The sequence below is a fragment of the Danio rerio genome, chromosome 18 (assembly GCF_052040795.2).
Source record: "Danio rerio strain M-AB ecotype USA chromosome 18, GRCz13ab, whole genome shotgun sequence".
Classification (NCBI taxonomy): domain Eukaryota; kingdom Metazoa; phylum Chordata; class Actinopteri; order Cypriniformes; family Danionidae; genus Danio; species Danio rerio.
In genome coordinates, this window is record NC_141038.1 from 30,800,868 (window position 1) to 30,810,926 (window position 10,059).

The following is a 10,059-nucleotide window of genomic DNA, read 5'->3' on the forward strand; positions in this document are numbered from 1 at the left end:
TGACGGTTATTTATACCATCCTTCCGCATAAGTGGCTAGAGGAAGTTGCAGCGCAGAGAGAAAGAGCTTTGTGAATGACACCACAATTTGCTGTGTGATATCTATTGTTTTAATTAGGTGAAAGCTAAAGTGACATTTATTGGTTTCAGAGTTACTTGCTAATGGATATTGGAAGTGTGGCGGAAGTACAAGTAAAATATTACAAGTAAAAACATTGTTGAAATTACATAAATAATTTGTAGATGCTTTGTTAATGACTGTATATTGTTTCGCACAGAGACTGTCCATTCTAATTTAGTAATAAATCCTTTATCTTTATGCATTAGGCCATTTGGTGCCAAAAAGGCACTCCCATGAGTCAAAGTACTCTTTTGTTAGTTGTTAGTGCATATCTTCTCTAGTGGTTCTTACAGTCAGTTTTATCCTTAACATCAGGTAGAAAAAATAAATAAACATAGAAAATTACAAAAGAATGAACAGTATTTCTGTCTATACAGTAGATATTATTCCAAATACAACATAAAAAATGTAAATTAATAATACATTTAAAACAATGATTATCTTGTTTTGGTGTGTTTGACTTGGTGTTTTATGTTTATTTATTTATTTATTTATTTATTTATATTTTTTTCATTAATTTCACAATGACCAGGTTTGTTAGTTTGTCTATTAAAAATCCAGTTTGCTTCACACAAATAATTTTAATAAACCAAACATTTTTGACCAATATAAAAAAAAAATGTGTGTGTGTGTGTGTGTGTGTGTGTGTGTGTGTATGTGTGTGTGTATATCATGGGTTTCCTCTTGGTGCACTGGTTTCCCTCACAAGTCCAGAGGCATGTGGTGTAGATGAATTGGGTAAGCTAGTTTGTCCGTAGTGTATGTGTGTGAATGAGTGTGTTTGGATGTTTTCCAGTGATGGATTGCAGCTGGAATCGCATCAGCTGCGTATATGCTGGATAAGTTGGTGGTTCACCCTGCTGTGGCAACCTCTGATTAACAATGCAACTAAGTTGAAAAGAAAATGAATGAATATATAAATATATACACTTAACGGCCACTTCATTAGGTACACTTGTCCAACTGTTCATAATGTCAATTTCTAATTAGCCAATCACATGGCAGCAACTCAAAGTGTTTAGGCATGGTCAAGACAATCTGCTGCAGTTCAAACTGAGCATCAGACTGTAGAAGAATGTTGATTTAAGTGACTTTGAACATGGCTGGTTTGAGTTTTTCAGATACTGCTGATCTACTGGAATTTTCACACACAAACATCTCTATGGTTTACCGAGAATGGTCTGAAAAAGAGAAAATATCCAATTGAGTGGCGTTCTGTGGGCCCAATGCCATGGCAAATGCCAAATAGTCATTTGTTACAACTGAGATATGCAGAAGATTATCTTTGAAGGCACAACACATTGAACCTTGAGGCAGATGGGTTACAGCAGCAGAGGACCACACTTGGTGCCATTCTGTTAGCAAAGAACAGAAAACTGAGGGTGCAATTCACACAGGTTCACCAAAATTGGACAATAGAAGATTGGAAAAATGTTGCCTGGTCTGATGAGTCTCGATTTATGTTGAGACATTTAGATGGTAGGGTCAGAATTTGGCATCAACTTCTATCAACGGTTCTAGTGGTGGTGCGGGGGGGGGGGGGGGGGTATTTTCTTGGCACACTTTGGACTCATTAGTACCAATCGAGCATTGTGTCAACACCACAATCTACCTGAGCATTGCTGCTGACCATGTACATTCCATTAATACCACAGTGTACCCATCTTCTGATGGCTACTTCCAGCTGGAAAACGCACCATGTCATACAATGCAAATCATTTGAGACTGTTTTCTTCAACATGATAATGAGTTCACTGTACTCAAACGGTCTCCACAGTCACCAGATCTCAATCCCATAGAGCGCATTTAGCATGTGGTGGAACAGGAGATTTGCATCTTGGATGTGCAGCCAACAAATCTGCAGCAACTGCGTGATGCCATCATGTCTATATGGAACAAAATCTTAGGAATTTTCCACTGCCTGGTGTGTTGTTTTCAAACAATGTAATTGAATACCCTGCAAACATGCAAATAGATGCAACTCATTAAGTAAATATGCAGTGATCTATTTGATTTATAATGGATATAAATATAATGCATAAAATTAAACTCAATAATGTATGTTAAAACTTAGGCTGCACAGTGAGCAGCACGTTTGCCTCACAGCAAGGTTGCTGTTTTAAGCCTCGGCTGGGTCAGTTGCCGTTTCTGTGTGGAGTTTGCATGTTCTAACCGTGTGCGCGTGGGTTTCGTCCAGGTGCTCCGGTTTCCCCCACAAGTCCAAAAACATGCCCAAAGTAGTGTATGTGTGTGAATGAGTGTGTATGGATGTTTGCCATTAATGGGTTGCAGCTGAAAAGACATCTGCTGCATAAAACATTTGCTGGATAAGTTGGCAGTTCATTCCGCTGTGGCGACCCCGATTACTAAAGAGACTAAGCCGAAAAGAAAATGAATGAATGAATAAATGTTAAAACTTCATAATATACATGGATTTATATGCACCAAAAAAAAAAATCATATTCAAGCCTAAATAATCATTGATATGCCTTGCTATTCTACTATTATAATTATAATGCATCTTTCGATGTTGTGCTTGTTTTCGCATTTGATTTTCATTTACCCATCTGTCAATAACTTACATCTGCAACAATACATTGGGCACTACACTGTAAAGTACACACTTGCTATACAATTTTGTTAATTAACAAATGTAACCTTTTTTTATTGGAAGAAAACAAATCTTCCATCTTCCTGCCCTATAAAAAAAAACAAAAATAAAACACTTTCTATAAAATAAAAGTGTAAGCAATACTGTATCATTGTGCTTTTCAAAAGTCCCTTTTTTCTCTCTCTCTCATTATTTGGTGCTCACCAGCTTTATGGAACATATTTCCCGTTTGGTTGAGCCAGATTTATCTCCCTCAGTGTCAGCGGGATCTGACAGGCATGCCAAAGTGATGATCGTCTCACTCAGACATGAGTTACAGTAGCAGGCAGTTCTGATGCTTCATCAAAAAGAACAGTCAAACATCGCTTCACTCATTTCTGTCTGTCTAACCATCTCACTCTCTAACTTAAAGATTCCTGATTGAGCATGATGTGATGGGATAGAAAGGTCACTGTGGGCTATTTCTCTCTCACTCTCTGTCTTCACTGCCTCAGGGTAACACATACAGACTTTGTCAACTGTCTGTCCAGTGGTGTGATGTTTAATGTGCCCTACTGAGAACCTCTTTTAAATTATAGGACACTTGAGATGAGTGCTTATACAAGGTTTAAGGCAATGCTAAAAGAGTTGTTCTGCTCAGAAAAACAAGATTTATTTAAACTGCACAAAGTCGGAATTATATAGTCTATAGTATTAAATATATTGTATAACCAAACTATTATGATGGTGTAATTTCCCTCATCTGTTCATTTAAAGGGGTATTTCATTCATTAATTTTCTTTCCGCTTAGTCCCTTTTTTCATCAGGGGTCGCCATAGCTGAATGAACCACCAACCTATCCAGTAAATGTTTTACGCAGTGGATGCCCTTCCAACTGCAACCAAGTACTGGGAAACACCCATACACCCATATTCACACACACACACGCACACATACATAGAGGTGTTTTTCATCGCAAATAGTTTCTTTCTTTTATTAAACACAAAATAAGATATTTTGAAGAAAGCTGGAAACATATCTATTGACTTCTATAGTAGTTTTTTTTAAGGGGGGGTTGTATGCCTTTAATATGCTTATGCAAATTGGTTTTACTCATACAATGCATAATCAATGGCTAACAACAAAATTGACAGCGGTCAGAAACCAGCTTTTAAGAAAGGGTTTACTGTAAAAAAATGTATTAAACACAGTTCATTCATGTTATCCCAAAAACAAATCGATTAAGTTAACCGTTTTAAGAAATTTAAGTGGTCTGAAAATAAAACAATGAAGTTGTCATATATATATATATGGTCACACTTTATATTGATAATCCGTTTTGTTGAAATAAGTTTCATTGCATCTACATGCCAACTAATTCTCATTAGATAATAAGTAAACTGTTAGGTTAGGGTAAGGGTTGGGGTTAGTGTTTGGGTTTGTGTAAGTTGACATGTACTTGCAAAGTTTCTTATAGTCAGTAAAATGACTGTTGAATGTCTGTATAAACAGATATTAAGCAGACAGTCTACTAATACTCAAATGGACCATCATTTAATTAATCATACAAGGCTGTATTAAATCATACAAGGCTGTATTAAATATTTTGCCAAGTGCAGATGTTAATTTTATGTAATTAATATGATCATATTTATTGAAATTTATGCTTTATGTGATTTATTGAATTTTATGCCTCATGAATTAAATTAATAAATGCCCTTCAAGGCTTAATATCAAATCTAAATACTTTAAAAGAAAACAGACAATGAGCAAATGAGTTAAATAAGCACTGAAAATAATATATAAAATATATATACACAAATAAAAATATTTTTTACAGTTAATATATAATTATTTTTTTTTTAAATTCTTTTCCAACAATGTAAAATTTAACATTTAGGGCCCTATCATACACATGGAGCAGTGTGGATCAAGGCGCGGCGCAATAGTTTTAGCTTGCGGCAAGAGTCGTTTTGAGGCGTTGCGCTACGCTGTTTAAATAGCAAATGCATTAGCGCTCATTTGTGCCCCCATAGGCGTTCTGTTCTAAAAAGGAAGCTGTTCTGAGGCGCACTGCTGGCGCGTTGCTATTTTGAGAAACTATACTGGTCTAAACTCCGGCGTAGAGTTGCGCCTCGCTTACACACTGCTTAATACGCACAAGAGAGCAATAGGCAAATATCTTTACATATGAAAAAATTTAAATATTAAGGATATATATAGGATATAATAAGAATAGATATAGGATATAAATATAAAGGATTAAAATATTACAAAACATACTATTTTCTAGCCTACATAAATATAAAAAATCACTGCTTTTATGTCTTCTTTATCTCAGGAGGCTTTTTCAGTTCATTCATAACAATTTGCTTTTTTGTATAATGTTATTATTATTAGCAGTATTATTTATTATATCCATATTTATATTTGTTTTATTAAAAACAAGCTTAGATTTGCCCACCTGCCAGGTTTTAGACCATATGGGGCACAGCATGTGTTTTAGGATATAACTCAGGTTTTTGTTATTATTGTTCATTTATTCGTTTGCTGGAAATTATAACTGAATTCAGAAACAGTTTTGAAACGAATATTTGCGCTTAACAAAAAAAATTATATATTTATAGGCTAATTGATGTCTGTTCGTAAAGGTTTCCCTATCCAAGAGCGAATGTTAAAGTAGTTCCATTATCTCTCATTCTCACGCAGTAGATGCTCTGTTTATCAGTTTTCTGTTAAAAAACTGTTAAATGTTAACTGTTTGCTTGTGAAATGCTCATTTTTTCCACTTAGACTTACTTTGCGTCCTGTAAATAGCGAATGTCCTCTTGGCGCGACGCAGCTGGCTCTTAAGGGTAATGGGAGATGGGACTCTAATTGGTTTATTCTCAAAACACACCTATAACTCATTAAGAAAATAAACTCAACCCTTTTAGACCATGCACCATCATGCAAAGCAGGTTTTCCTGTCCTTAAATTAGCAAAAACGCGTTCTGACACGCCCTGAAAGCGTTTGTGCCCTGCGTTTTGCGCTCTGCGCATGGAACATCAAAATAGAGCACTTAATCTTAATGTAAAAAAAATTAAAAAATAAAAAATAAAAATGTCATATTTAAATCATCATATTTACACACATCTTTTCAGTTTCATGTTTCTTCAAAATTTTTCTTTCTGGTCTTTTCCATTCTCAATGGATTAATCCGGTGGGATGACAAAGAAAGCTAATACTGATTGGCTCACATAAAGAACCTTATAGATACCTTGTAGATAAAAACCTTTTTTTTTTTTTTTTTAATAAAAAGTCTTAAATTGTAAACAACTTATACAAAAACATTACAAATTGTTAATAAGTTGTCAGTTAACAAGAATATGTGAAAAACTCTAAGAATATTGTAAATCTTAACAATAATTTTGGAGCCTTATTCTAAGGTGACAATATAGTGTTATACCAATTTTAAATTTAAGTCTTTGTGCAATATTTCATTCAATATCAATGCAAAAGCCCAAAAACAGTGAACACATCTGCTGTGAACAAGCCAATTTTGTCCCAATTGTGTGTTGCAGACAAGTTTAAAGCAATTCATTTCATGCTGAAAATTTGCATGAGGTGAAAAACATCCCTTTAGTAAACTATCGAGTGACATGAAGCTTCACATTTTGTTTATCAAGTAGAGAGGTATTTGCAATCAAACGTAAGAAATCTAATGTAATGTAATGTGTATTTATATAGCAAATTTATTGTGTATGGCCAAAAGCGCTTCACAAAATTATGAATGGGTCTCTCCACACCAACACCAGTGTGTAGCAGCCACAAGACAATGGCACCTGTGCGCTCACCACACACCAGCTATAGGAAATTTGGCCAGGACATCGGGGTTACACCCCTACTCTTTACAAGAAGTGCCATGGGATTTTAAATAACCCCAGAGAGTCAGGACCTTGGTTTAATGTCTCATCCGAAAGATGACATTCACTGACAATATAGTGTACCCTTCAGTATTCCCTACTGGGGCATTAGGAATCACACAGATCACAGGTTGAATGCGCCCTGCTGGCCTCACTAACACCACTTCCTACAGCAATCTAGTTTTCCCATGTTGTCTCTCATCCAGGTACTGACTAGGATCAGCCCTGCTTAGCTTCAATGAGTAACCGGTCTTGAGCAGCAGGGTGATATGGCTGTGGCAAGTACAAATAAAGGTGTGCTGATAGGGATGTTTTCATCCACTCTGCACTCTCAGAAATAAAGGTACACAGGCTGTTATTGTGGTGGTACCTTTTCAAAAGGTACACAATTGTACTTGAAGGGTACATATTAGTACCTCAAAGGTATATATTAGTACCTACAAATTTTAAGAGGAACAGTTTTGTACTTTTACTAGGTACTAATATGTACCCTTGAGGTATTAATATGGATCTTTTAGATACAAACTTATTTTGACATATTTTGGGATAATGCTTCAACAGTTTTCAAAAACTCAACAATACACTTGTCAAATTTACTACCCTTTTGTTATGTTTATGGTTGCTTTTGCTCTATTGACTACTTCTTCGTAACAGAGAAAACCACAAACAATCATTAATGCATGATTATATGAAGTCATGCAATCAAAAATGTTGTTATAATGGATATATTTGGGGCGAAAACTACCACAAATATGTTTAAAGTAGTACATTTAAACAGTACATAAGGGTTAATAGTAAAACAAACAGCATGTTTTACTGTTGTGTTTATATACAGTAAACCATTGTCAGAATTCTGAGCAATAACATGTGCATATCTCACATCAGTTTCTGCATAAAACACAGCATTTGGGTGGGGGTTAAAGCTTGAATAACAGCCCGATATATCCATCTGATTTTATGGGCAGTTAAAAGTTCGGATTATGGTTGGAATTCGAGATGGCGTTAGAACTATGTTTGTTTGAGAAGAATGTTTTTTCTGGACCATCAAAGACGTTGATCCAGAGACACATCCTACATGGCGAAATCATGGTCACCCCTAATTCTCCTCATCGACTTCCAGATACTATGTTCCTTCATCTTTTGAATTTGCTGTAGGTAAAATATTATTCTGTTGGATCTGTCATGGTACCACATTCCCACAGAAGTCTCTTGAAACATCAACAAAAATGTATCTCCACCCAAGAGCTTCTATGAGAGCACCAAACACGGCAGGATGTAAAAGTGGCAGCAGCTGCGCAAATACGCGTGCTACAGGTCACAAAAACAGAGTGTATTCACCTAACAGGCCCTGTCTGAGGAACTTGGCAGGTTAGTCTTTAGCCTCCATGACCCCACAGGCTGTCAGAACGAATGGGCCAACCAAGGGATAAAACCGCTTTTCTCCTGCAGGCCACCCCAGCTGGGGCTCTCACCTTATGATATTTATTAGCAGCGAGATGGTGAGTAAGTTTGCCAAGAAGTTTGAGGTCTTAGAGACTGTACTTTTCAAAAGAGTGTGGCAAGGTCAAAAATGAGGCCGTTTCCTCTGAGGTTGTTTACTCACTGAGTCAGGAAGAGAAACGAAGGTTAGTGTGGCGAATTCAACTGAATGGCACTAGTTATTGAATTAGAAATTTTCGTACTTCATTATTTTTTTTTTCTTTCATCATGTTTTCCAAGTGTTTTTGTAGCTGGTGAATGTCAAATTCAGCCATTTATTTTGATTGAAAGTGTTAATGCAAATTTATATAACCCAGCATATCAAATGGAAAATCCTTGTACGTTTATTTAAAGTGCTTGTTAGACAAGCATCCCATTACATTCATCCATATTACATTCCTTTCTTATTTTCTTTCTTTCTTTCTTTCTTTCTTTCTTTCTTTCTTTCTTTCTTTCTTTCTTTCTTTCTTTCTTTCTTTCTTTCTCTATTTTCTTTCTTTCTTTCTTCCTTTCTTTTTTCCTACCATCAATCAATCAATCAATCAATCAATCAATCAATCAATCAATCAATCAATCAATCAATCAATCAATCAATCATATTGCATACATCACATTATTGTTTCAGTGTTTATTTCTGTTTTATCTTGAATAAGTATCATCAATGTGATTCCAATGAAATACTATATACCCATGATGAAATACAAAAAAGAATATGTAACGTTCAGAAGTTGCTTTATAAATAATGCATGTCAATAAACATAAAAGAATAAAAAAGAAAAAAAATTGTGTCTATATTTCTGTAATGGCTATTGCATTGTAAATTTGTAAACAGCTATAGATGAAAATGTAAAAAAATAAACATTGCTCAGCATAAATGAGCACACCCCATTTAGAAAATTCATATTTTTATTTATTTGTCAGTGAATATAGGCAGTTTATTTTGGTGCATTTAAACAAAACATATTTATTAAATAAATATATTTATTAAAATGATATTTAACCATCAAACATGTTAGTAAAATAAATAAACAAATAAATAAATAAACAACAAAAAAAGTTTCATCTAGGTTCAATCTGCTGTTCAATCCCTGTTTAAAAAAGGGACCAAGCTGAGAAAAAAATGAATGAATGAATGAATGAATAAAGGAAAATTTCAACAAAATTTTCCTTTATTTTGTTTCACTTGATTTTTCCTCTTTTTTTGTTTTGTTTTGTTTGTATTTAATGTTTTTCTAAAACTTTTTACATTTGAATGTACTTGTTTTTGGACCGTTTTTGTCAGTTATTTTGTTAGATAAACTCCAGATTTGGCTTCATACTGACTATTTATTCATTTATTCATTTTCTTGTAATCCTGGGTTGCCACAGCGGAAAGAACCGCCAACTTATCCAGCAAGTTTTTACGCAGCAGATGCCCTTCCAGCCACAACCCATCTCAGGGAAACATCCACACACATTCACACAAACACTCATACACTACGGACAATTTAGCCTACCCAATTCACCTGTACTGCATGTCTTTGGACTGTGGGGGAAACCGGAGCACCCGAAGGAAACCCACACGAAGGCAGGGAGAACATGCAAACTCCACACAGAAATGCCAACTGAGCCGAGGTTTGAACCAGCGACCCAGCGACCTTCTTGCTGTGAGGCGACAGCACTACCTACTGCGCCAAGGCCTTGCCCTCATACTGATTAATCCAGTGTATATGCATTAATTAATTCATTCATTCATTCATTCATTCATTAATTAATTAATTAATTAATTAATTAATTAATTAATTAATTAATTCATTCATTCATTCATTCATTCATTCATTTATTCATTAATTAATTAATTCATTTATTCATTTATTTATTTATTAATTTATTAATTAATTCATTCATTTATTCATTAATTAATTAATTCATTTATTCATTCATTCATTTTCTTTTCGACTTGATCCCTTTATTAATCCAGGGGT

At 34.8% G+C, this 10,059-nt stretch overlaps 1 long non-coding RNA gene across 1 annotated transcript in view; it reads right to left on the minus strand.

The window, feature by feature from the left end:
- Positions 1-3,731, minus strand: part of LOC147832852 (uncharacterized) — a 148,203-nt gene extending 144,472 nt beyond the window's left edge. Inside the window, exon 1 of the long non-coding RNA XR_015515071.1 lies at positions 3,664-3,731. This is a non-coding gene — a long non-coding RNA (uncharacterized LOC147832852). The remainder of the gene's footprint in view (positions 1-3,663) is intronic.
- Between the last annotated feature and the right edge of the window lie 6,328 nt (positions 3,732-10,059).